This window comes from Neoarius graeffei, chromosome 2 (assembly GCF_027579695.1).
Source record: "Neoarius graeffei isolate fNeoGra1 chromosome 2, fNeoGra1.pri, whole genome shotgun sequence".
In the NCBI taxonomy this organism is placed as follows: domain Eukaryota; kingdom Metazoa; phylum Chordata; class Actinopteri; order Siluriformes; family Ariidae; genus Neoarius; species Neoarius graeffei.
Window position 1 is genome coordinate 38,137,027 of NC_083570.1, and position 18,985 is coordinate 38,156,011.

The following is an 18,985-nucleotide window of genomic DNA, read 5'->3' on the forward strand; positions in this document are numbered from 1 at the left end:
TTCTTGTCTGAGCTTTTGCCTGGTTATATCACCATGGTAACTGCCCAGATAACCTGCTCCGGAGTTGGGTTCAGTTCAGGATCACAAACTGTAAACAGTACTCTTAGTGACTGACACTTTCTGATGCTTCTGCAGTGGAAATAGGTCAAGTGTTCCTTTGGATTTAAAATGATAACATAAATTCAGAGATCAGCAAAGTCCCTTAATTTCCCCTGATTATTTTTTTAGAGATAGAATTGTGACTTGGTGACTATCACAACTTTTCTGGGAGATTTTGGTTATCACTGAGGTTTAAAAAGGGCACACACAATTATGTGATGATAAATGGCTTCACCTGAACACTATCCCTAAATAACAGAAAAGCTTTGCTTTCTGGTCAGTCATTTGACCAATATTTCACTAATTTTACCAGGGTATGTAAACTTATGAGCATAACTGTATGTAAAGATATCACAGTTTTGCAGTAACCATAACTCAATCTTTCACATTATGTCTATTATTACGCTTCACAGATAACTACTTGAAGCTAATCCTTGTACATTTAAGAGGTGGATCCCAACATCCTTGACCACTCAGCTGGCAGAACATCATAATATTAATTAATGATTAATGGGAAAGGTAGACAGTCAAAGAAATTTGCAACACCAACGCTTCTCTGTTGAAAAAAACAAACAAAATATTACATTATTTGAGGGCGGAAATGTTAAAACAGTTCTTTCCAAATTATTCCAACTTCCTCTTTCCCAATTAAAATTGTTGTGGTTCATGGAAGTGTAAAAGATGTGATTCTACATAGAAAAGACCTAAAAGGGGCAAGCACATCCTTGACAAATGTTACTGTTACAGCTCTGTCTGATTATATGATTTCTTGTGCACTGTTTGCTTGCCCTAAAGGTTAGAGAAGCAACTTTGGGACCAAAAGGTCACCAGTTTGATTCCCTGGACCAACAGGAATGGATGAAGGGCCCTTGAGCAAGGCACCTAACCCCCAGTTGCTCCCCAGGCTGCTCTGGGTTTGTTGTACATCGCGTTGGATATAAGTGTCTGCTACCGGTAAATGCCTATGTCATTCATGTGACCTTAATGAGCTTCAGGATGTAGGTGTGATTCACCCAGTGTTTAAATGCATGAGTGTTTTCTTACTCACTCAGCAATACTGATGGCCCTCAAATGAGTGCTATGAGTATACTATAGGAAGAAATTATAACCAGACCATGGATCACTTTTCTGGATATGACGAGTGTAAATGTGTGTGTGTGTGTGTGTGACAGAGAGAGAGACAGAGAAAAGAAATAGCTGCTCTCTGTCTACATATGGCTGTAGTACCACATATTCCTTTGGAACACTCTACAGGAACTTAATAGCAGGACATTGGGATATGGTTAGCACTGACTGGCATCTACAATAACTACAATAAAATAAGCTATGCTCAGATGTTGCACTGGTTGTCTTTGTTGTACTTATCTAACCAATATGACATGACTGGTGAGAAGGAAAAAAGGACCAATCAAATGTGGATGGAATACTCTAAGTGACTCTGCTAGGCTACATTAGATTCGTTAGATTTTCTTTAAATCAAAATGTGCAAAACAATTAGGTTGTTTGGTAAATGTTGTAGAAAGGAAATAACCAGTTATCCAAACCCCCTGAGCTCAGTTTCTTCCTCATGGTGTGTGTGTTTGTAAGTTTTTTTTTTTTTTACCTATAAACTAATAAATTGGCTATACTGTACTAATAAACTTGCTGGAGTCACTTGTAATAATTAACTTTGAACTCTTAACAGCAAAAGTGCACCTTGAAATTTGCCTATTTTCAGTTTGTTAAAACAACATCAGATGAGTAATTATACAGATTTAACAGGTTCATACTCTTGGCTAGAATGTACTGTATTTGCTTGTGAGAGGAAAACAGTGTAATAGTGGGGCAGCATAGCTAACCTATTGTGCATTTTGTGATACAAGCACCAAATTTGGCATAAATGTACATTGACATATGGCGAACATTTTCAGATATTGAGCCACTCGGAATTCTCTCTTCATGTCCGCCATATTGGAATTCAAAATGGCTGCCATTTGAAATCTACATTTGCGCTTATCTGACCTAAACTTCACTTCCCTGTTGTTTCCATTCTGTGGACTGTTACATGAAGAATAGATATTTTTATATTCCAATTAAATTTAAGGTAATACTAGCACTGTGTTTGCCATCCAGACTGGTCCTATTGCAAGAGGATAGTGATGACCACATCAGTGGATTTTATACTTTTCCTCATTAAATAATATTTGGTGCAGGTGATGACCTAATCAATACCTCATTAAGTAAAATGAGATGTGTTGGAATCCCAGCACAGACACTGGAATGAAATGGCTGCCGTACACAGAGATGCTGATTTAAGAAAAGATTTAAGTGGTCTCTTATTTCTTTTTTTTTTTCCAGAGCTGTATCTCATGTCTCTACACAAAATAGCCCATATTATTGAGAAATGGATTGATCAGTAAAGTTTGCAAAATTATTTACAAATAAAAAAATTAATTTGTCAACTATTCACCCTCCATTGGCGTAAAACCCCTAAATTAGTTATGGTTAAATCAGCTGAAAGTTTCCAGAAACTATGAGGTGATTTCCATTCTAAAGACAGTGATTTGATTGTAGAAAGCTCCAGGGTTTATTAGAGAGCATACTTAAGCAAACAGCATCATGAAAACCAATAACCTATGAAAACACATGCAGGACAAGGTTCTGAAAAAGTGTCAATTAGGGTTTGGTTATTAAAAAAATATCCCAAACTTGGAGCACCCACAGAGCAATATTAAATCCATCATTTAAAAAAAAACGGAAAGAATTTGGTACAATCATGAGGAAGTCATCCACCAAAAGTCAGTGACTGAGTAAGTAACCAAGAGGCAGAGGAAGGAATAGAAGCTCATTCTTGTTCATCAGCATAATCTAGTTGTTCCAGTTAAACTTTCAGGAACACACACCTTCTCCTGCTTGACAATGCAGTCACCTTCACCCTTCCATCCATCCATTATCTGTAGCCACTTATCCTCTCCAACAGGGTCACAGGCAAGCTGGAGCCTATCCCAGCTGACTACGGGCGAAAGGCGGGGTACACCCTGGACAAGTTGCCAGGTCATCACAGGGCTCACACATAGACACAGACAACCATTCACACTCACATTCACACCTACGGTCAATTTAGAGTCACCAGTTAGCCTAACCTGCATGCCTTTGGACTGTGGGGGAAACTGGAGCACCCGGAGGAGGGCTGCTCCAATGTCCATGTGCATGTTGGGGTTCGGCATGAAAGAGCCATTACAGGGAACTTCAAGCGTGTCGGCTCCTCCCCAGTCCTCTCTTGATGTGCCAAGCTTTGCGAGGCCTTCCTTTTCCCAATCCTCATGCAGGGTGTTTGCATTGTCAGCATTGGTGGTTCAGTGGTAGAATTCTCGTTAGCCATGCGGGAGCCCCGGGTCCGATTCCCAGCCAATGCATCGCCAGAGACTTCTCTTTCAGGAATCCCTAGTACAAAATTGCCCTTGAGCTAGGTTCCCAAGTGCTGACAGGGCATTTTGTATGTGCTCCCATTATGCAGAATGGGTCACGTGCAGAGAAAGAATGTTGCTGGGCTGCTCCAATGTCCATGTGCCTCACAAAAGGCTAAAAATTGCCGACGGTATCGTTGACATATTTAATTAAACAGAGATCTTGGTTTGACGATTAAAAAAACAGGAATTGAAAGGGGAAAGACTCTCTTCACTTGAATTGTCGGGGAACGCATGTTGGGCTTCGGCATGAAAGAGCCATTACAGGGAACTTCAAGCATGTCGGCTCCTCCCCAGCCCTCTCTTGATGTGCCAAGCTTTGCGAGGCCTTCCTTTTTCCAATCCTCATGCAGGGTGTTTGCATTGTCAGCATTGCTGGTTCAGTGGTAGAATTCTCATTGGCCATGCGGGAGACCCGGGTCCGATTCCCGGCCAATACATCGCCAGAGACCCCTCTTTAAGGAATCCCTAGTACAAAATTGCCCTTGAGCTAGGTTCCCAAGTGCTGACAGGGCATTTTGTGTGTGCTGCCATCATGGAGGATGTGCCTCACAAAAGGCTAAAAATTGCCGACGGTATCGTTGACATATTTAATTAAACAGAGATCTTGGTTTGACGATTAAAAAAACAGAGGAATTGACATGAAAGGGGAAAGACTTTCTTCACTTGAATTGTTGGGGAACGCATGTTGGGCTTCAGCATGAAAGAGCCATTACAGTGTGTCGGCTCCTCCCCAGGCCTCTCTTGATGTGCCAAGCTTTGCGAGGCCTTCCTTTTTCCAATCCTCATGCAGGGTGTTTGCATTGTCAGCATTGGTGGTTCAGTGGTAGAATTCTCGTTTGCCATGCGGGAGACCCGGGTCCAATTCCCGGCCAATGCGTCGCCAGAGACTTCTCTTTAAGGAATCCCTAGTACAAAATTGCCCTTGAGCTAGGTTCTTAAAGTGCTGACAGGGAATTTTGTGTGTGCTGCCATCATGGAGGATGTGCCTCACAAAAGGCTAAAAATTGCAGACGGTATCGTTGACATATTTAATTAAACAGAGATCTTGGTTTGACGATTAAAAAAACAGGAATTGAAAGGGGAAAGACTCTCTTCACTTGAATTGTCGGGGAACGCATGTTGGGCTTCGGCATGAAAGAGCCATTACAGGGAACTTCAAGCGTGTCGGCTCCTCCCCAGCCCTCTCTTGATGTGCCAAGCTTTGCGAGGCCTTCCTTTTTCCAATCCTCATGCAGGGTGCTTGTATTGTCAGCATTGGTGGTTCAGTGGTAGAATTCTCGTTTGCCATGCGGGAGACCCGGGTCCGATTCCCGGCCAATGCATCGCCAGAGGCCCCTCTTTGAGGAATCCCTAGTACAAAATTGAGCTAGGTTCTTAAAGTGCTGACAGGGCATTTTGTGTGTGCTGCCATCATGGAGGATGTGCCTCACAAAAGGCTAAAAATTGCCGAAGGTATCGTTGACATATTTAATTAAACAGAGATCGTGGTTTGACGATTAAAAAAACAGGAATTGAAAGGGGAAAGACTCTCTTCACTTGAATTGTCGGGGAACGCATGTTGGGCTTCGGCATGAATGAGCCATTACAGGGAACTTCAAGCGTGTCGGCTCCTCCCCAGCCCTCTCTTGATGTGCCAAGCTTTGCGAGGCCTTCCTTTTTCCAATCCTCATGCAGGGTGCTTGTGTTGTCAGCATTGGTGGTTCAGTGGTAGAATTCTCGTTTGCCATGCGGGAGACCCGGGTCCGATTCCCGGCCAATGCATCGCCAGAGGCCCCTCTTTGAGGAATCCCTAGTACAAAATTGCCCTTGAGCTAGGTTCTTAAAGTGCTGACAGGGCATTTTGTGTGTGCTGCCATCATGGAGGATGTGCCTCACAAAAGGCTAAAAATTGCCGACGGTATCGTTGACATATTTAATTAAACAGAGATCTTGGTTTGACGATTAAAAAAACAGGAATAGAAAGGGGAAAGACTCTCTTCACTTGAATTGTCGGGGAAAGCATGTTGGGCTTCGGCATGAAAGAGCCATTACAGGGAACTTCAAGCGTGTCGGCTCCTCCCCAGCCCTCTCTTGATGTGCCAAGCTTTGCGAGGCCTTCCTTTTTCCAATCCTCATGCAGGGTGCTTGTATTGTCAGCATTGGTGGTTCAGTGGTAGAATTCTCGTTTGCCATGCGGGAGACCCGGGTCCGATTCCCGGCCAATGCATCGCCAGAGGCCCCTCTTTGAGGAATCCCTAGTACAAAATTGCGCTTGAGCTAGGTTCTTAAAGTGCTGACAGGGCATTTTGTGTGTGCTGCCATCATGTAGGATGTGCCTCACAAAAGGCTAAAAATTGCAGACGGTATCGTTGACATATTTAATTAAACAGAGATCTTGGTTTGACGATTAAAAAAACAGGAATTGAAAGGGGAAAGACTCTCTTCACTTGAATTGTCGGGGAACGCATGTTGGGCTTCGGCATGAAAGAGCCATTACAGGGAACTTCAAGCGTGTCGGCTCCTCCCCAGGCCTCTCTTGATGTGCCAAGCTTTGCGAGGCCTTCCTTTTTCCAATCCTCATGCAGGGTGCTTGTATTGTCAGCATTGGTGGTTCAGTGGTAGAATTCTCGTTTGCCATGTGGGAGACCTGGGTTCGATTTCTGGCCAATGCATCTCTGGAGACTTCTCTTTCAGGAATGCCTAGTGTAAAATTTCCCTCGAGAAGTGTGTTTGGAGCTGACAGGTTGCCCTTGAGCAAGGCTGCCAGAGCATTTTGTATGTGCTCCCATTATGCAGAATGGGTCACGTGCAGAGAAAGAATGTTGCTGGGCTGCTCCAATTTCGATGTGCCTCACAAAAGGCTAAAAATTGCCGACGGTATCGTTGACATATTTAATTAAACAGAGATCTTGGTTTGACGATTAAAAAAACAGGAATTGAAAGGGGAAAGACTCTCTTCACTTGAATTGTCGGGGAACGCATGTTGGGCTTCGGCATGAATGAGCCATTACAGGGAACTTCAAGCGTGTCGGCTCCTCCCCAGCCCTCTCTTGATGTGCCAAGCTTTGCGAGGCCTTCCTTTTTCCAATCCTCATGCAGGGTGCTTGTATTGTCAGCATTGGTGGTTCAGTGGTAGAATTCTCGTTTGCCATGCGGGAGACCCGGGTCTGATTCCCGGCCAATGCATCGCCAGAGGCCCCTCTTTGAGGAATCCCTAGTACAAAATTGCCCTTGAGCTAGGTTCTTAAAGTGCTGACAGGGCATTTTGTGTGTGCTGCCATCATGGAGGATGTGCCTCACAAAAGGCTAAAAATTGCCGACGGTATCGTTGACATATTTAATTAAACAGAGATCTTGGTTTGACGATTAGAAAAACAGGAATTGAAAGGGGAAAGACTCTCTTCACTTGAATTGTCGGGGAACGCATGTTGGGCTTCGGCATGAAAGAGCCATTACAAGGAACTTCAAGCGTGTCGGCTCCTCCCCAGCCCTCTCTTGATGTGCCAAGCTTTGCGAGGCCTTCCTTTTTCCAATCCTCATGCAGGGTGCTTGTATTGTCAGCATTGGTGGTTCAGTGGTAGAATTCTCGTTTGCCATGCGGGAGACCCGGGTCCGATTCCCGGCCAATGCATCGCCAGAGGCCCCTCTTTGAGGAATCCCTAGTACAAAATTGCCCTTGAGCTAGGTTCTTAAAGTGCTGACAGGGCATTTTGTGTGTGCTGCCATCATGGAGGATGTGCCTCACAAAAGGCTAAAAATTGCCGACGGTATCGTTGACATATTTAATTAAACAGAGATCTTGGTTTGACGATTAAAAAAACAGGAATTGAAAGGGGAAAGACTCTCTTCACTTGAATTGTCGGGGAACGCATGTTGGGCTTCGGCATGAAAGAGCCATTACAGGGAACTTCAAGCGTGTCGGCTCCTCCCCAGCCCTCTCTTGATGTGCCAAGCTTTGCGAGGCCTTCCTTTTTCCAATCCTCATGCAGGGTGCTTGTATTGTCAGCATTGGTGGTTCAGTGGTAGAATTCTCGTTTGCCATGCGGGAGACCCGGGTCCGATTCCCGGCCAATGCATCGCCAGAGGCCCCTCTTTGAGGAATCCCTAGTACAAAATTGAGCTAGGTTCTTAAAGTGCTGACAGGGCATTTTGTGTGTGCTGCCATCATGGAGGATGTGCCTCACAAAAGGCTAAAAATTGCCGACGGTATCGTTGACATATTTAATTAAACAGAGATCTTGGTTTGACGATTAAAAAAACAGGAATTGAAAGGGGAAAGACTCTCTTCACTTGAATTGTCGGGGAACGCATGTTGGGCTTCGGCATGAAAGAGCCATTACAGGGAACTTCAAGCGTGTCGGCTCCTCCCCAGCCCTCTCTTGATGTGCCAAGCTTTGCGAGGCCTTCCTTTTTCCAATCCTCATGCAGGGTGCTTGTATTGTCAGCATTGGTGGTTCAGTGGTAGAATTCTCGTTTGCCATGCGGGAGACCCGGGTCCGATTCCCGGCCAATGCATCGCCAGAGGCCCCTCTTTGAGGAATCCCTAGTACAAAATTGCCCTTGAGCTAGGTTCTTAAAGTGCTGACAGGGCATTTTGTGTGTGCTGCCATCATGGAGGATGTGCCTCACAAAAGGCTAAAAATTGCCGACGGTATCGTTGACATATTTAATTAAACAGAGATCTTGGTTTGACGATTAAAAAAACAGGAATTGAAAGGGGAAAGACTCTCTTCACTTGAATTGTCGGGGAACGCATGTTGGGCTTCGGCATGAAAGAGCCATTACAGGGAACTTCAAGCGTGTCGGCTCCTCCCCAGCCCTCTCTTGATGTGCCAAGCTTTGCGAGGCCTTCCTTTTTCCAATCCTCATGCAGGGTGCTTGTATTGTCAGCATTGGTGGTTCAGTGGTAGAATTCTCGTTTGCCATGCGGGAGACCCGGGTCCGATTCCCGGCCAATGCATCGCCAGAGGCCCCTCTTTGAGGAATCCCTAGTACAAAATTGCCCTTGAGCTAGGTTCTTAAAGTGCTGACAGGGCATTTTGTGTGTGCTGCCATCATGGAGGATGTGCCTCACAAAAGGCTAAAAATTGCCGACGGTATCGTTGACATATTTAATTAAACAGAGATCTTGGTTTGACGATTAAAAAAACAGGAATTGAAAGGGGAAAGACTCTCTTCACTTGAATTGTCGGGGAACGCATGTTGGGCTTCGGCATGAAAGAGCCATTACAGGGAACTTCAAGCGTGTCGGCTCCTCCCCAGCCCTCTCTTGATGTGCCAAGCTTTGCGAGGCCTTCCTTTTTCCAATCCTCATGCAGGGTGCTTGTATTGTCAGCATTGGTGGTTCAGTGGTAGAATTCTCGTTTGCCATGCGGGAGACCCGGGTCCGATTCCCGGCCAATGCATCGCCAGAGGCCCCTCTTTGAGGAATCCCTAGTACAAAATTGAGCTAGGTTCTTAAAGTGCTGACAGGGCATTTTGTGTGTGCTGCCATCATGGAGGATGTGCCTCACAAAAGGCTAAAAATTGCCGACGGTATCGTTGACATATTTAATTAAACAGAGATCTTGGTTTGACGATTAAAAAAACAGGAATTGAAAGGGGAAAGACTCTCTTCACTTGAATTGTCGGGGAACGCATGTTGGGCTTCGGCATGAAAGAGCCATTACAGGGAACTTCAAGCGTGTCGGCTCCTCCCCAGCCCTCTCTTGATGTGCCAAGCTTTGCGAGGCCTTCCTTTTTCCAATCCTCATGCAGGGTGCTTGTATTGTCAGCATTGGTGGTTCAGTGGTAGAATTCTCGTTTGCCATGCGGGAGACCCGGGTCCGATTCCCGGCCAATGCATCGCCAGAGGCCCCTCTTTGAGGAATCCCTAGTACAAAATTGCGCTTGAGCTAGGTTCTTAAAGTGCTGACAGGGCATTTTGTGTGTGCTGCCATCATGGAGGATGTGCCTCACAAAAGGCTAAAAATTGCCGACGGTATCGTTGACATACTTAATTAAACAGAGATCTTGGTTTGACGATTAAAAAAACAGGAATTGAAAGGGGAAAGACTCTCTTCACTTGAATTGTCGGGGAACGCATGTTGGGCTTCGGCATGAAAGAGCCATTACAGGGAACTTCAAGCGTGTCGGCTCCTCCCCAGCCCTCTCTTGATGTGCCAAGCTTTGCGAGGCCTTCCTTTTTCCAATCCTCATGCAGGGTGCTTGTATTGTCAGCATTGGTGGTTCAGTGGTAGAATTCTCGTTTGCCATGCGGGAGACCCGGGTCCGATTCCCGGCCAATGCATCGCCAGAGGCCCCTCTTTGAGGAATCCCTAGTACAAAATTACGCTTGAGCTAGGTTCTTAAAGTGCTGACAGGGCATTTTGTGTGTGCTGCCATCATGGAGGATGTGCCTCACAAAAGGCTAAAAATTGCCGACGGTATCGTTGACATATTTAATTAAACAGAGATCTTGGTTTGACGATTAAAAAAACAGGAATTGAAAGGGGAAAGACTCTCTTCACTTGAATTGTCGGGGAACGCATGTTGGGCTTCGGCATGAAAGAGCCATTACAGGGAACTTCAAGCGTGTCGGCTCCTCCCCAGCCCTCTCTTGATGTGCCAAGCTTTGCGAGGCCTTCCTTTTTCCAATCCTCATGCAGGGTGCTTGTATTGTCAGCATTGGTGGTTCAGTGGTAGAATTCTCGTTTGCCATGCGGGAGACCCGGGTCCGATTCCCGGCCAATGCATCGCCAGAGGCCCCTCTTTGAGGAATCCCTAGTACAAAATTGAGCTAGGTTCTTAAAGTGCTGACAGGGCATTTTGTGTGTGCTGCCATCATGGAGGATGTGCCTCACAAAAGGCTAAAAATTGCCGACGGTATCGTTGACATATTTAATTAAACAGAGATCTTGGTTTGACGATTAAAAAAACAGGAATTGAAAGGGGAAAGACTCTCTTCACTTGAATTGTCGGGGAACGCATGTTGGGCTTCGGCATGAAAGAGCCATTACAGGGAACTTCAAGCGTGTCGGCTCCTCCCCAGCCCTCTCTTGATGTGCCAAGCTTTGCGAGGCCTTCCTTTTTCCAATCCTCATGCAGGGTGCTTGTATTGTCAGCATTGGTGGTTCAGTGGTAGAATTCTCGTTTGCCATGCGGGAGACCCGGGTCCGATTCCCGGCCAATGCATCGCCAGAGGCCCCTCTTTGAGGAATCCCTAGTACAAAATTGAGCTAGGTTCTTAAAGTGCTGACAGGGCATTTTGTGTGTGCTGCCATCATGGAGGATGTGCCTCACAAAAGGCTAAAAATTGCCGACGGTATCGTTGACATATTTAATTAAACAGAGATCTTGGTTTGACGATTAAAAAAACAGGAATTGAAAGGGGAAAGACTCTTTTCACTTGAATTGTCGGGGAACGCATGTTGGGCTTCGGCATGAAAGAGCCATTACAGGGAACTTCAAGCGTGTCGGCTCCTCCCCAGCCCTCTCTTGATGTGCCAAGCTTTGCGAGGCCTTCCTTTTTCCAATCCTCATGCAGGGTGCTTGTATTGTCAGCATTGGTGGTTCAGTGGTAGAATTCTCGTTTGCCATGCGGGAGACCCGGGTCCGATTCCCGGCCAATGCATCGCCAGAGGCCCCTCTTTGAGGAATCCCTAGTACAAAATTGAGCTAGGTTCTTAAAGTGCTGACAGGGCATTTTGTGTGTGCTGCCATCATGGAGGATGTGCCTCACAAAAGGCTAAAAATTGCCGACGGTATCGTTGACATATTTAATTAAACAGAGATCTTGGTTTGACGATTAAAAAAACAGGAATTGAAAGGGGAAAGACTCTCTTTCTTCACTTGAATTGTCGGGGAACGCATGTTGGGCTTCGGCATGAAAGAGCCATTACAGGGAACTTCAAGCGTGTCGGCTCCTCCCCAGCCCTCTCTTGATGTGCCAAGCTTTGCGAGGCCTTCCTTTTTCCAATCCTCATGCAGGGTGCTTGTAATGTCAGCATTGGTGGTTCAGTGGTAGAATTCTCGTTTGCCATGCGGGAGACCCGGGTCCGATTCCCGGCCAATGCATCTCTGGAGACTTCTCTTTCAGGAATGCCTAGTGTAAAATTTCCCTCGAGAAGTGTGTTTGGAGCTGACAGGGTGCCCTTGAGCAAGGCTGCCAGAGCATTTTGTATGTGCTGCCATTATGCAGAATGGGTCACGTGCAGAGAAAGAATGTTGCTGGGCTGCTCCAATTTCTATGTGCCTCACAAAAGGCGAAAAATTGCCGACGGTATCGTTGACATATTTAATTAAACAGAGATCTTGGTTTGACGATTAAAAAAACAGGAATTGAAAGGGGAAAGACTCTCTTCACTTGAATTGTCGGGGAACGCATGTTGGGCTTCGGCATGAAAGAGCCATTACAGGGAACTTCAAGCGTGTCGGCTCCTCCCCAGCCCTCTCTTGATGTGCCAAGCTTTGCGAGGCCTTCCTTTTTCCAATCCTCATGCAGGGTGCTTGTATTGTCAGCATTGGTGGTTCAGTGGTAGAATTCTCGTTTGCCATGCGGGAGACCCGGGTCCGATTCCCGGCCAATGCATCGCCAGAGGCCCCTCTTTGAGGAATCCCTAGTACAAAATTGAGCTAGGTTCTTAAAGTGCTGACAGGGCATTTTGTGTGTGCTGCCATCATGGAGGATGTGCCTCACAAAAGGCTAAAAATTGCCGACGGTATCGTTGACATATTTAATTAAACAGAGATCTTGGTTTGACGATTAAAAAAACAGGAATTGAAAGGGGAAAGACTCTCTTTCTTCACTTGAATTGTCGGGGAATGCATGTTGGGCTTCGGCATGAAAGAGCCATTACAGGGAACTTCAAGCGTGTCGGCTCCTCCCCAGCCCTCTCTTGATGTGCCAAGCTTTGCGAGGCCTTCCTTTTTCCAATCCTCATGCAGGGTGCTTGTATTGTCAGCATTGGTGGTTCAGTGGTAGAATTCTCGTTTGCCATGCGGGAGACCCGGGTCCGATTCCCGGCCAATGCATCGCCAGAGGCCCCTCTTTGAGGAATCCCTAGTACAAAATTGAGCTAGGTTCTTAAAGTGCTGACAGGGCATTTTGTGTGTGCTGCCATCATGGAGGATGTGCCTCACAAAAGGCTAAAAATTGCCGACGGTATCGTTGACATATTTAATTAAACAGAGATCTTGGATTGACGATTAAAAAAACAGGAATTGAAAGGGGAAAGACTCTCTTCACTTGAATTGTCGGGGAACGCATGTTGGGCTTCGGCATGAAAGAGCCATTACAGGGAACTTCAAGCGTGTCGGCTCCTCCCCAGCCCTCTCTTGATGTGCCAAGCTTTGCGAGGCCTTCCTTTTTCCAATCCTCATGCAGGGTGCTTGTATTGTCAGCATTGGTGGTTCAGTGGTAGAATTCTCGTTTGCCATGCGGGAGACCCGGGTCCGATTCCCGGCCAATGCATCGCCAGAGGCCCCTCTTTGAGGAATCCCTAGTACAAAATTGCGCTTGAGCTAGGTTCTTAAAGTGCTGACAGGGCATTTTGTGTGTGCTGCCATCATGGAGGATGTGCCTCACAAAAGGCTAAAAATTGCCGACGGTATCGTTGACATATTTAATTAAACAGAGATCTTGGTTTGACGATTAAAAAAACAGGAATTGAAAGGGGAAAGACTCTCTTCACTTGAATTGTCGGGGAACGCATGTTGGGCTTCGGCATGAAAGAGCCATTACAGGGAACTTCAAGCGTGTCGGCTCCTCCCCAGCCCTCTCTTGATGTGCCAAGCTTTGCGAGGCCTTCCTTTTTCCAATCCTCATGCAGGGTGCTTGTATTGTCAGCATTGGTGGTTCAGTGGTAGAATTCTCGTTTGCCATGCGGGAGACCCGGGTCCGATTCCCGGCCAATGCATCGCCAGAGGCCCCTCTTTGAGGAATCCCTAGTACAAAATTGAGCTAGGTTCTTAAAGTGCTGACAGGGCATTTTGTGTGTGCTGCCATCATGGAGGATGTGCCTCACAAAAGGCTAAAAATTGCCGACGGTATCGTTGACATATTTAATTAAACAGAGATCTTGGTTTGACGATTAAAAAAACAGGAATTGAAAGGGGAAAGACTCTCTTCACTTGAATTGTCGGGGAACGCATGTTGGGCTTCGGCATGAAAGAGCCATTACAGGGAACTTCAAGCGTGTCGGCTCCTCCCCAGCCCTCTCTTGATGTGCCAAGCTTTGCGAGGCCTTCCTTTTTCCAATCCTCATGCAGGGTGCTTGTATTGTCAGCATTGGTGGTTCAGTGGTAGAATTCTCGTTTGCCATGCGGGAGACCCGGGTCCGATTCCCGGCCAATGCATCGCCAGAGGCCCCTCTTTGAGGAATCCCTAGTACAAAATTGAGCTAGGTTCTTAAAGTGCTGACAGGGCATTTTGTGTGTGCTGCCATCATGGAGGATGTGCCTCACAAAAGGCTAAAAATTGCCGACGGTATCGTTGACATATTTAATTAAACAGAGATCTTGGTTTGACGATTAAAAAAACAGGAATTGAAAGGGGAAAGACTCTTTTCACTTGAATTGTCGGGGAACGCATGTTGGGCTTCGGCATGAAAGAGCCATTACAGGGAACTTCAAGCGTGTCGGCTCCTCCCCAGCCCTCTCTTGATGTGCCAAGCTTTGCGAGGCCTTCCTTTTTCCAATCCTCATGCAGGGTGCTTGTATTGTCAGCATTGGTGGTTCAGTGGTAGAATTCTCGTTTGCCATGCGGGAGACCCGGGTCCGATTCCCGGCCAATGCATCGCCAGAGGCCCCTCTTTGAGGAATCCCTAGTACAAAATTGAGCTAGGTTCTTAAAGTGCTGACAGGGCATTTTGTGTGTGCTGCCATCATGGAGGATGTGCCTCACAAAAGGCTAAAAATTGCCGACGGTATCGTTGACATATTTAATTAAACAGAGATCTTGGTTTGACGATTAAAAAAACAGGAATTGAAAGGGGAAAGACTCTCTTTCTTCACTTGAATTGTCGGGGAACGCATGTTGGGCTTCGGCATGAAAGAGCCATTACAGGGAACTTCAAGCGTGTCGGCTCCTCCCCAGCCCTCTCTTGATGTGCCAAGCTTTGCGAGGCCTTCCTTTTTCCAATCCTCATGCAGGGTGCTTGTATTGTCAGCATTGGTGGTTCAGTGGTAGAATTCTCGTTTGCCATGCGGGAGACCCGGGTCCGATTCCCGGCCAATGCATCTCTGGAGACTTCTCTTTCAGGAATGCCTAGTGTAAAATTTCCCTCGAGAAGTGTGTTTGGAGCTGACAGGGTGCCCTTGAGCAAGGCTGCCAGAGCATTTTGTATGTGCTGCCATTATGCAGAATGGGTCACGTGCAGAGAATGAATGTTGCTGGGCTGCTCCAATTTCTATGTGCCTCACAAAAGGCGAAAAATTGCCGACGGTATCGTTGACATATTTAATTAAACAGAGATCTTGGTTTGACGATTAAAAAAACACGAATTGAAAGGGGAAAGACTCTCTTCACTTGAATTGTCGGGGAACGCATGTTGGGCTTCGGCATGAAAGAGCCATTACAGGGAACTTCAAGCGTGTCGGCTCCTCCCAAGCCCTCTCTTGATGTGCCAAGCTTTGCGAGGCCTTCCTTTTTCCAATCCTCATGCAGGGTGCTTGTATTGTCAGCATTGGTGGTTCAGTGGTAGAATTCTCGTTTGCCATGCGGGAGACCCGGGTCCGATTCCCGGCCAATGCATCGCCAGAGGCCCCTCTTTGAGGAATCCCTAGTACAAAATTGAGCTAGGTTCTTAAAGTGCTGACAGGGCATTTTGTGTGTGCTGCCATCATGGAGGATGTGCCTCACAAAAGGCTAAAAATTGCCGACTGTATCGTTGACATATTTAATTAAACAGAGATCTTGGTTTGACGATTAAAAAAACAGGAATTGAAAGGGGAAAGACTCTTTTCACTTGAATTGTCGGGGAACGCATGTTGGGCTTCGGCATGAAAGAGCCATTACAGGGAACTTCAAGCGTGTCGGCTCCTCCCCAGCCCTCTCTTGATGTGCCAAGCTTTGCGAGGCCTTCCTTTTTCCAATCCTCATGCAGGGTGCTTGTATTGTCAGCATTGGTGGTTCAGTGGTAGAATTCTCGTTTGCCATGCGGGAGACCCGGGTCCGATTCCCGGCCAATGCATCGCCAGAGGCCCCTCTTTGAGGAGTCCCTAGTACAAAATTGAGCTAGGTTCTTAAAGTGCTGACAGGGCATTTTGTGTGTGCTGCCATCATGGAGGATGTGCCTCACAAAAGGCTAAAAATTGCCGACGGTATCGTTGACATATTTAATTAAACAGAGATCTTGGTTTGACGATTAAAAAAACAGGAATTGAAAGGGGAAAGACTCTCTTCACTTGAATTGTCGGGGAACGCATGTTGGGCTTCGGCATGAAAGAGCCATTACAGGGAACTTCAAGCGTGTCGGCTCCTCCCCAGCCCTCTCTTGATGTGCCAAGCTTTGCGAGGCCTTCCTTTTTCCAATCCTCATGCAGGGTGCTTGTATTGTCAGCATTGGTGGTTCAGTGGTAGAATTCTCGTTTGCCATGCGGGAGACCCGGGTCCGATTCCCGGCCAATGCATCGCCAGAGGCCCCTCTTTGAGGAGTCCCTAGTACAAAATTGAGCTAGGTTCTTAAAGTGCTGACAGGGCATTTTGTGTGTGCTGCCATCATGGAGGATGTGCCTCACAAAAGGCTAAAAATTGCCGACGGTATCGTTGACATATTTAATTAAACAGAGATCTTGGTTTGACGATTAAAAAAACAGGAATTGAAAGGGGAAAGACTCTCTTCACTTGAATTGTCGGGGAACGCATGTTGGGCTTCGGCATGAAAGAGCCATTACAGGGAACTTCAAGCGTGTCGGCTCCTCCCCAGCCCTCTCTTGATGTGCCAAGCTTTGCGAGGCCTTCCTTTTTCCAATCCTCATGCAGGGTGCTTGTATTGTCAGCATTGGTGGTTCAGTGGTAGAATTCTCGTTTGCCATGCGGGAGACCCGGGTCCGATTCCCGGCCAATGCATCGCCAGAGGCCCCTCTTTGAGGAATCCCTAGTACAAAATTGAGCTAGGTTCTTAAAGTGCTGACAGGGCATTTTGTGTGTGCTGCCATCATGGAGGATGTGCCTCACAAAAGGCTAAAAATTGCCGACGGTATTGTTGACATATTTAATTAAACAGAGATCTTGGTTTGACGATTAAAAAAACAGGAATTGAAAGGGGAAAGACTATCTTCACTTGAATTGTCGGGGAACGCATGTTGGGCTTCGGCATGAAAGAGCCATTACAGGGAACTTCAAGCGTGTCGGCTCCTCCCCAGGCCTCTCTTGATGTGCCAAGCTTTGCGAGGCCTTCCTTTTTCCAATCCTCATGCAGGGTGCTTGTATTGTCAGCATTGGTGGTTCAGTGGTAGAATTCTCGTTTGCCATGCGGGAGACCTGGGTTCCATTCCCGGCCAATACATCTCTGGAGACTTCTCTTTCAGGAATGCCTAGTGTAAAATTTCCCTTGAGAAGTGTGTTTGGAGCTGACAGGGTGCCCTTGAGCAAGGCTGCCAGAGCATTTTGTATGTGCTGCCATTATGCAGAATGGGTCACGTGCAGAGAAAGAATGTTGCTGGGCTGCTCCAATTTCTATGTGCCTCACAAAAGGCTAAAAATTGCCGACGGTATCGTTGACATATTTAATTAAACAGAGATCTTGGTTTGACGATTAAAAAAACAGGAATTGAAAGGGGAAAGACTCTCTTCACTTGAATTGTCGGGGAACGCATGTTGGGCTTCGGCATGAAAGAGCCATTACAGGGAACTTCAAGCGTGTCGGCTCCTCCCCAGCCCTCTCTTGATGTGCCAAGCTTTGCGAGGCCTTCCTTTTTCCAATCCTCATGCAGGGTGCTTGTATTGTCAGCATTGGTGGTTCAGTGGTAGAATTCTCGTTTGCCATGCGGGAGACCCGGGTCCGATTCCCGGCCAATGCATCGCCAGAGGCCCCTCTTTGAGGAATCCCTAGTACAAAATTGAGCTAGGTTCTTAAAGTGCTGACAGGGCATTTTGTGTGTGCTGCCATCATGGAGGATGTGCCTCACAAAAGGCTAAAAATTGCCGACGGTATCGTTGACATATTTAATTAAACAGAGATCTTGGTTTGACGATTAAAAAAACAGGAATTGAAAGGGGAAAGACTCTCTTCACTTGAATTGTCGGGGAACGCATGTTGGGCTTCGGCATGAAAGAGCCATTACAGGGAACTTCAAGCGTGTCGGCTCCTCCCCAGCCCTCTCTTGATGTGCCAAGCTTTGCGAGGCCTTCCTTTTTCCAATCCTCATGCAGGGTGCTTGTATTGTCAGCATTGGTGGTTCAGTGGTAGAATTCTCGTTTGCCATGCGGGAGACCCGGGTCCGATTCCCGGCCAATGCATCGCCAGAGGCCCCTCTTTGAGGAATCCCTAGTACAAAATTGAGCTAGGTTCTTAAAGTGCTGACAGGGCATTTTGTGTGTGCTGCCATCATGGAGGATGTGCCTCACAAAAGGCTAAAAATTGCCGACGGTATCGTTGACATATTTAATTAAACAGAGATCTTGGTTTGACGATTAAAAAAACAGGAATTGAAAGGGGAAAGACTCTCTTTCTTCACTTGAATTGTCGGGGAACGCATGTTGGGCTTCGGCATGAAAGAGCCATTACAGGGAACTTCAAGCGTGTCGGCTCCTCCCCAGCCCTCTCTTGATGTGCCAAGCTTTGCGAGGCCTTCCTTTTTCCAATCCTCATGCAGGGTGCTTGTATTGTCAGCATTGGTGGTTCAGTGGTAGAATTCTCGTTTGCCATGCGGGAGACCCGGGTCCGATTCCCGGCCAATGCATCGCCAGAGGCCCCTCTTTGAGGAATCCCTAGTACAAAATTGTGCTAGGTTCTTAAAGTGCTGACAGGGCATTTTGTGTGTGCTGCCATCATGGAGGATGTGCCTCACAAAAGGCTAAAAATTGCCGACGGTATCGTTGACATATTTAATTAAACAGAGATCTTGGTTTGACGATTAAAAAAACAGGAATTGAAAGGGGAAAGACTCTTTTCACTTGAATTGTCGGGGAACGCATGTTGGGCTTCGGCATGAAAGAGCCATTACAGGGAACTTCAAGCGTGTCGGCTCCTCCCCAGCCCTCTCTTGATGTGCCAAGCTTTGCGAGGCCTTCCTTTTTCCAATCCTCATGCAGGGTGCTTGTATTGTCAGCATTGGTGGTTCAGTGGTAGAATTCTCGTTTGCCATGCGGGAGACCCGGGTCCGATTCCCGGCCAATGCATCGCCAGAGGCCCCTCTTTGAGGAATCCCTAGTACAAAATTGAGCTAGGTTCTTAAAGTGCTGACAGGGCATTTTGTGTGTGCTGCCATCATGGAGGATGTGCCTCACAAAAGGCTAAAAATTGCCGACGGTATCG

General features: G+C 46.7%; 29 non-coding genes across 29 annotated transcripts; all 29 read left to right on the plus strand.

The window, feature by feature from the left end:
- The first annotated feature begins 4,799 nt into the window (after positions 1 to 4,799).
- trnag-gcc (transfer RNA glycine (anticodon GCC)) lies at positions 4,800 to 4,870 on the plus strand. The gene has a single exon. It is a non-coding gene; the product is annotated as a tRNA-Gly (tRNA).
- A 368-nt stretch (positions 4,871 to 5,238) lies between these two features.
- trnag-gcc (transfer RNA glycine (anticodon GCC)) lies at positions 5,239 to 5,309 on the plus strand. The gene has a single exon. It is a non-coding gene; the product is annotated as a tRNA-Gly (tRNA).
- A 374-nt stretch (positions 5,310 to 5,683) lies between these two features.
- Positions 5,684 to 5,754, plus strand: trnag-gcc (transfer RNA glycine (anticodon GCC)). Its single transcript has one exon. It is a non-coding gene; the product is annotated as a tRNA-Gly (tRNA).
- Positions 5,755 to 7,087: 1,333 nt separating this feature from the next.
- trnag-gcc (transfer RNA glycine (anticodon GCC)) lies at positions 7,088 to 7,158 on the plus strand. The gene has a single exon. It is a non-coding gene; the product is annotated as a tRNA-Gly (tRNA).
- Positions 7,159 to 7,532: 374 nt separating this feature from the next.
- Positions 7,533 to 7,603, plus strand: trnag-gcc (transfer RNA glycine (anticodon GCC)). The gene has a single exon. It is a non-coding gene; the product is annotated as a tRNA-Gly (tRNA).
- Positions 7,604 to 7,971: 368 nt separating this feature from the next.
- trnag-gcc (transfer RNA glycine (anticodon GCC)) lies at positions 7,972 to 8,042 on the plus strand. The gene has a single exon. It is a non-coding gene; the product is annotated as a tRNA-Gly (tRNA).
- Positions 8,043 to 8,416: 374 nt separating this feature from the next.
- trnag-gcc (transfer RNA glycine (anticodon GCC)) lies at positions 8,417 to 8,487 on the plus strand. The gene has a single exon. It is a non-coding gene; the product is annotated as a tRNA-Gly (tRNA).
- A 374-nt stretch (positions 8,488 to 8,861) lies between these two features.
- Positions 8,862 to 8,932, plus strand: trnag-gcc (transfer RNA glycine (anticodon GCC)). The gene has a single exon. It is a non-coding gene; the product is annotated as a tRNA-Gly (tRNA).
- A 368-nt stretch (positions 8,933 to 9,300) lies between these two features.
- Positions 9,301 to 9,371, plus strand: trnag-gcc (transfer RNA glycine (anticodon GCC)). The gene has a single exon. It is a non-coding gene; the product is annotated as a tRNA-Gly (tRNA).
- A 374-nt stretch (positions 9,372 to 9,745) lies between these two features.
- trnag-gcc (transfer RNA glycine (anticodon GCC)) lies at positions 9,746 to 9,816 on the plus strand. The gene has a single exon. It is a non-coding gene; the product is annotated as a tRNA-Gly (tRNA).
- A 374-nt stretch (positions 9,817 to 10,190) lies between these two features.
- On the plus strand, positions 10,191 to 10,261 carry trnag-gcc (transfer RNA glycine (anticodon GCC)). Its single transcript has one exon. It is a non-coding gene; the product is annotated as a tRNA-Gly (tRNA).
- A 368-nt stretch (positions 10,262 to 10,629) lies between these two features.
- On the plus strand, positions 10,630 to 10,700 carry trnag-gcc (transfer RNA glycine (anticodon GCC)). The gene has a single exon. It is a non-coding gene; the product is annotated as a tRNA-Gly (tRNA).
- Positions 10,701 to 11,068: 368 nt separating this feature from the next.
- On the plus strand, positions 11,069 to 11,139 carry trnag-gcc (transfer RNA glycine (anticodon GCC)). Its single transcript has one exon. It is a non-coding gene; the product is annotated as a tRNA-Gly (tRNA).
- A 372-nt stretch (positions 11,140 to 11,511) lies between these two features.
- On the plus strand, positions 11,512 to 11,582 carry trnag-gcc (transfer RNA glycine (anticodon GCC)). The gene has a single exon. It is a non-coding gene; the product is annotated as a tRNA-Gly (tRNA).
- A 443-nt stretch (positions 11,583 to 12,025) lies between these two features.
- trnag-gcc (transfer RNA glycine (anticodon GCC)) lies at positions 12,026 to 12,096 on the plus strand. Its single transcript has one exon. It is a non-coding gene; the product is annotated as a tRNA-Gly (tRNA).
- A 372-nt stretch (positions 12,097 to 12,468) lies between these two features.
- On the plus strand, positions 12,469 to 12,539 carry trnag-gcc (transfer RNA glycine (anticodon GCC)). The gene has a single exon. It is a non-coding gene; the product is annotated as a tRNA-Gly (tRNA).
- A 368-nt stretch (positions 12,540 to 12,907) lies between these two features.
- Positions 12,908 to 12,978, plus strand: trnag-gcc (transfer RNA glycine (anticodon GCC)). Its single transcript has one exon. It is a non-coding gene; the product is annotated as a tRNA-Gly (tRNA).
- Positions 12,979 to 13,352: 374 nt separating this feature from the next.
- On the plus strand, positions 13,353 to 13,423 carry trnag-gcc (transfer RNA glycine (anticodon GCC)). The gene has a single exon. It is a non-coding gene; the product is annotated as a tRNA-Gly (tRNA).
- A 368-nt stretch (positions 13,424 to 13,791) lies between these two features.
- On the plus strand, positions 13,792 to 13,862 carry trnag-gcc (transfer RNA glycine (anticodon GCC)). The gene has a single exon. It is a non-coding gene; the product is annotated as a tRNA-Gly (tRNA).
- Positions 13,863 to 14,230: 368 nt separating this feature from the next.
- Positions 14,231 to 14,301, plus strand: trnag-gcc (transfer RNA glycine (anticodon GCC)). The gene has a single exon. It is a non-coding gene; the product is annotated as a tRNA-Gly (tRNA).
- A 372-nt stretch (positions 14,302 to 14,673) lies between these two features.
- Positions 14,674 to 14,744, plus strand: trnag-gcc (transfer RNA glycine (anticodon GCC)). The gene has a single exon. It is a non-coding gene; the product is annotated as a tRNA-Gly (tRNA).
- A 443-nt stretch (positions 14,745 to 15,187) lies between these two features.
- On the plus strand, positions 15,188 to 15,258 carry trnag-gcc (transfer RNA glycine (anticodon GCC)). The gene has a single exon. It is a non-coding gene; the product is annotated as a tRNA-Gly (tRNA).
- Positions 15,259 to 15,626: 368 nt separating this feature from the next.
- trnag-gcc (transfer RNA glycine (anticodon GCC)) lies at positions 15,627 to 15,697 on the plus strand. The gene has a single exon. It is a non-coding gene; the product is annotated as a tRNA-Gly (tRNA).
- A 368-nt stretch (positions 15,698 to 16,065) lies between these two features.
- trnag-gcc (transfer RNA glycine (anticodon GCC)) lies at positions 16,066 to 16,136 on the plus strand. The gene has a single exon. It is a non-coding gene; the product is annotated as a tRNA-Gly (tRNA).
- A 368-nt stretch (positions 16,137 to 16,504) lies between these two features.
- trnag-gcc (transfer RNA glycine (anticodon GCC)) lies at positions 16,505 to 16,575 on the plus strand. Its single transcript has one exon. It is a non-coding gene; the product is annotated as a tRNA-Gly (tRNA).
- An 882-nt stretch (positions 16,576 to 17,457) lies between these two features.
- On the plus strand, positions 17,458 to 17,528 carry trnag-gcc (transfer RNA glycine (anticodon GCC)). Its single transcript has one exon. It is a non-coding gene; the product is annotated as a tRNA-Gly (tRNA).
- A 368-nt stretch (positions 17,529 to 17,896) lies between these two features.
- trnag-gcc (transfer RNA glycine (anticodon GCC)) lies at positions 17,897 to 17,967 on the plus strand. The gene has a single exon. It is a non-coding gene; the product is annotated as a tRNA-Gly (tRNA).
- A 372-nt stretch (positions 17,968 to 18,339) lies between these two features.
- Positions 18,340 to 18,410, plus strand: trnag-gcc (transfer RNA glycine (anticodon GCC)). The gene has a single exon. It is a non-coding gene; the product is annotated as a tRNA-Gly (tRNA).
- A 368-nt stretch (positions 18,411 to 18,778) lies between these two features.
- Positions 18,779 to 18,849, plus strand: trnag-gcc (transfer RNA glycine (anticodon GCC)). Its single transcript has one exon. It is a non-coding gene; the product is annotated as a tRNA-Gly (tRNA).
- Positions 18,850 to 18,985: the final 136 nt, after the last annotated feature.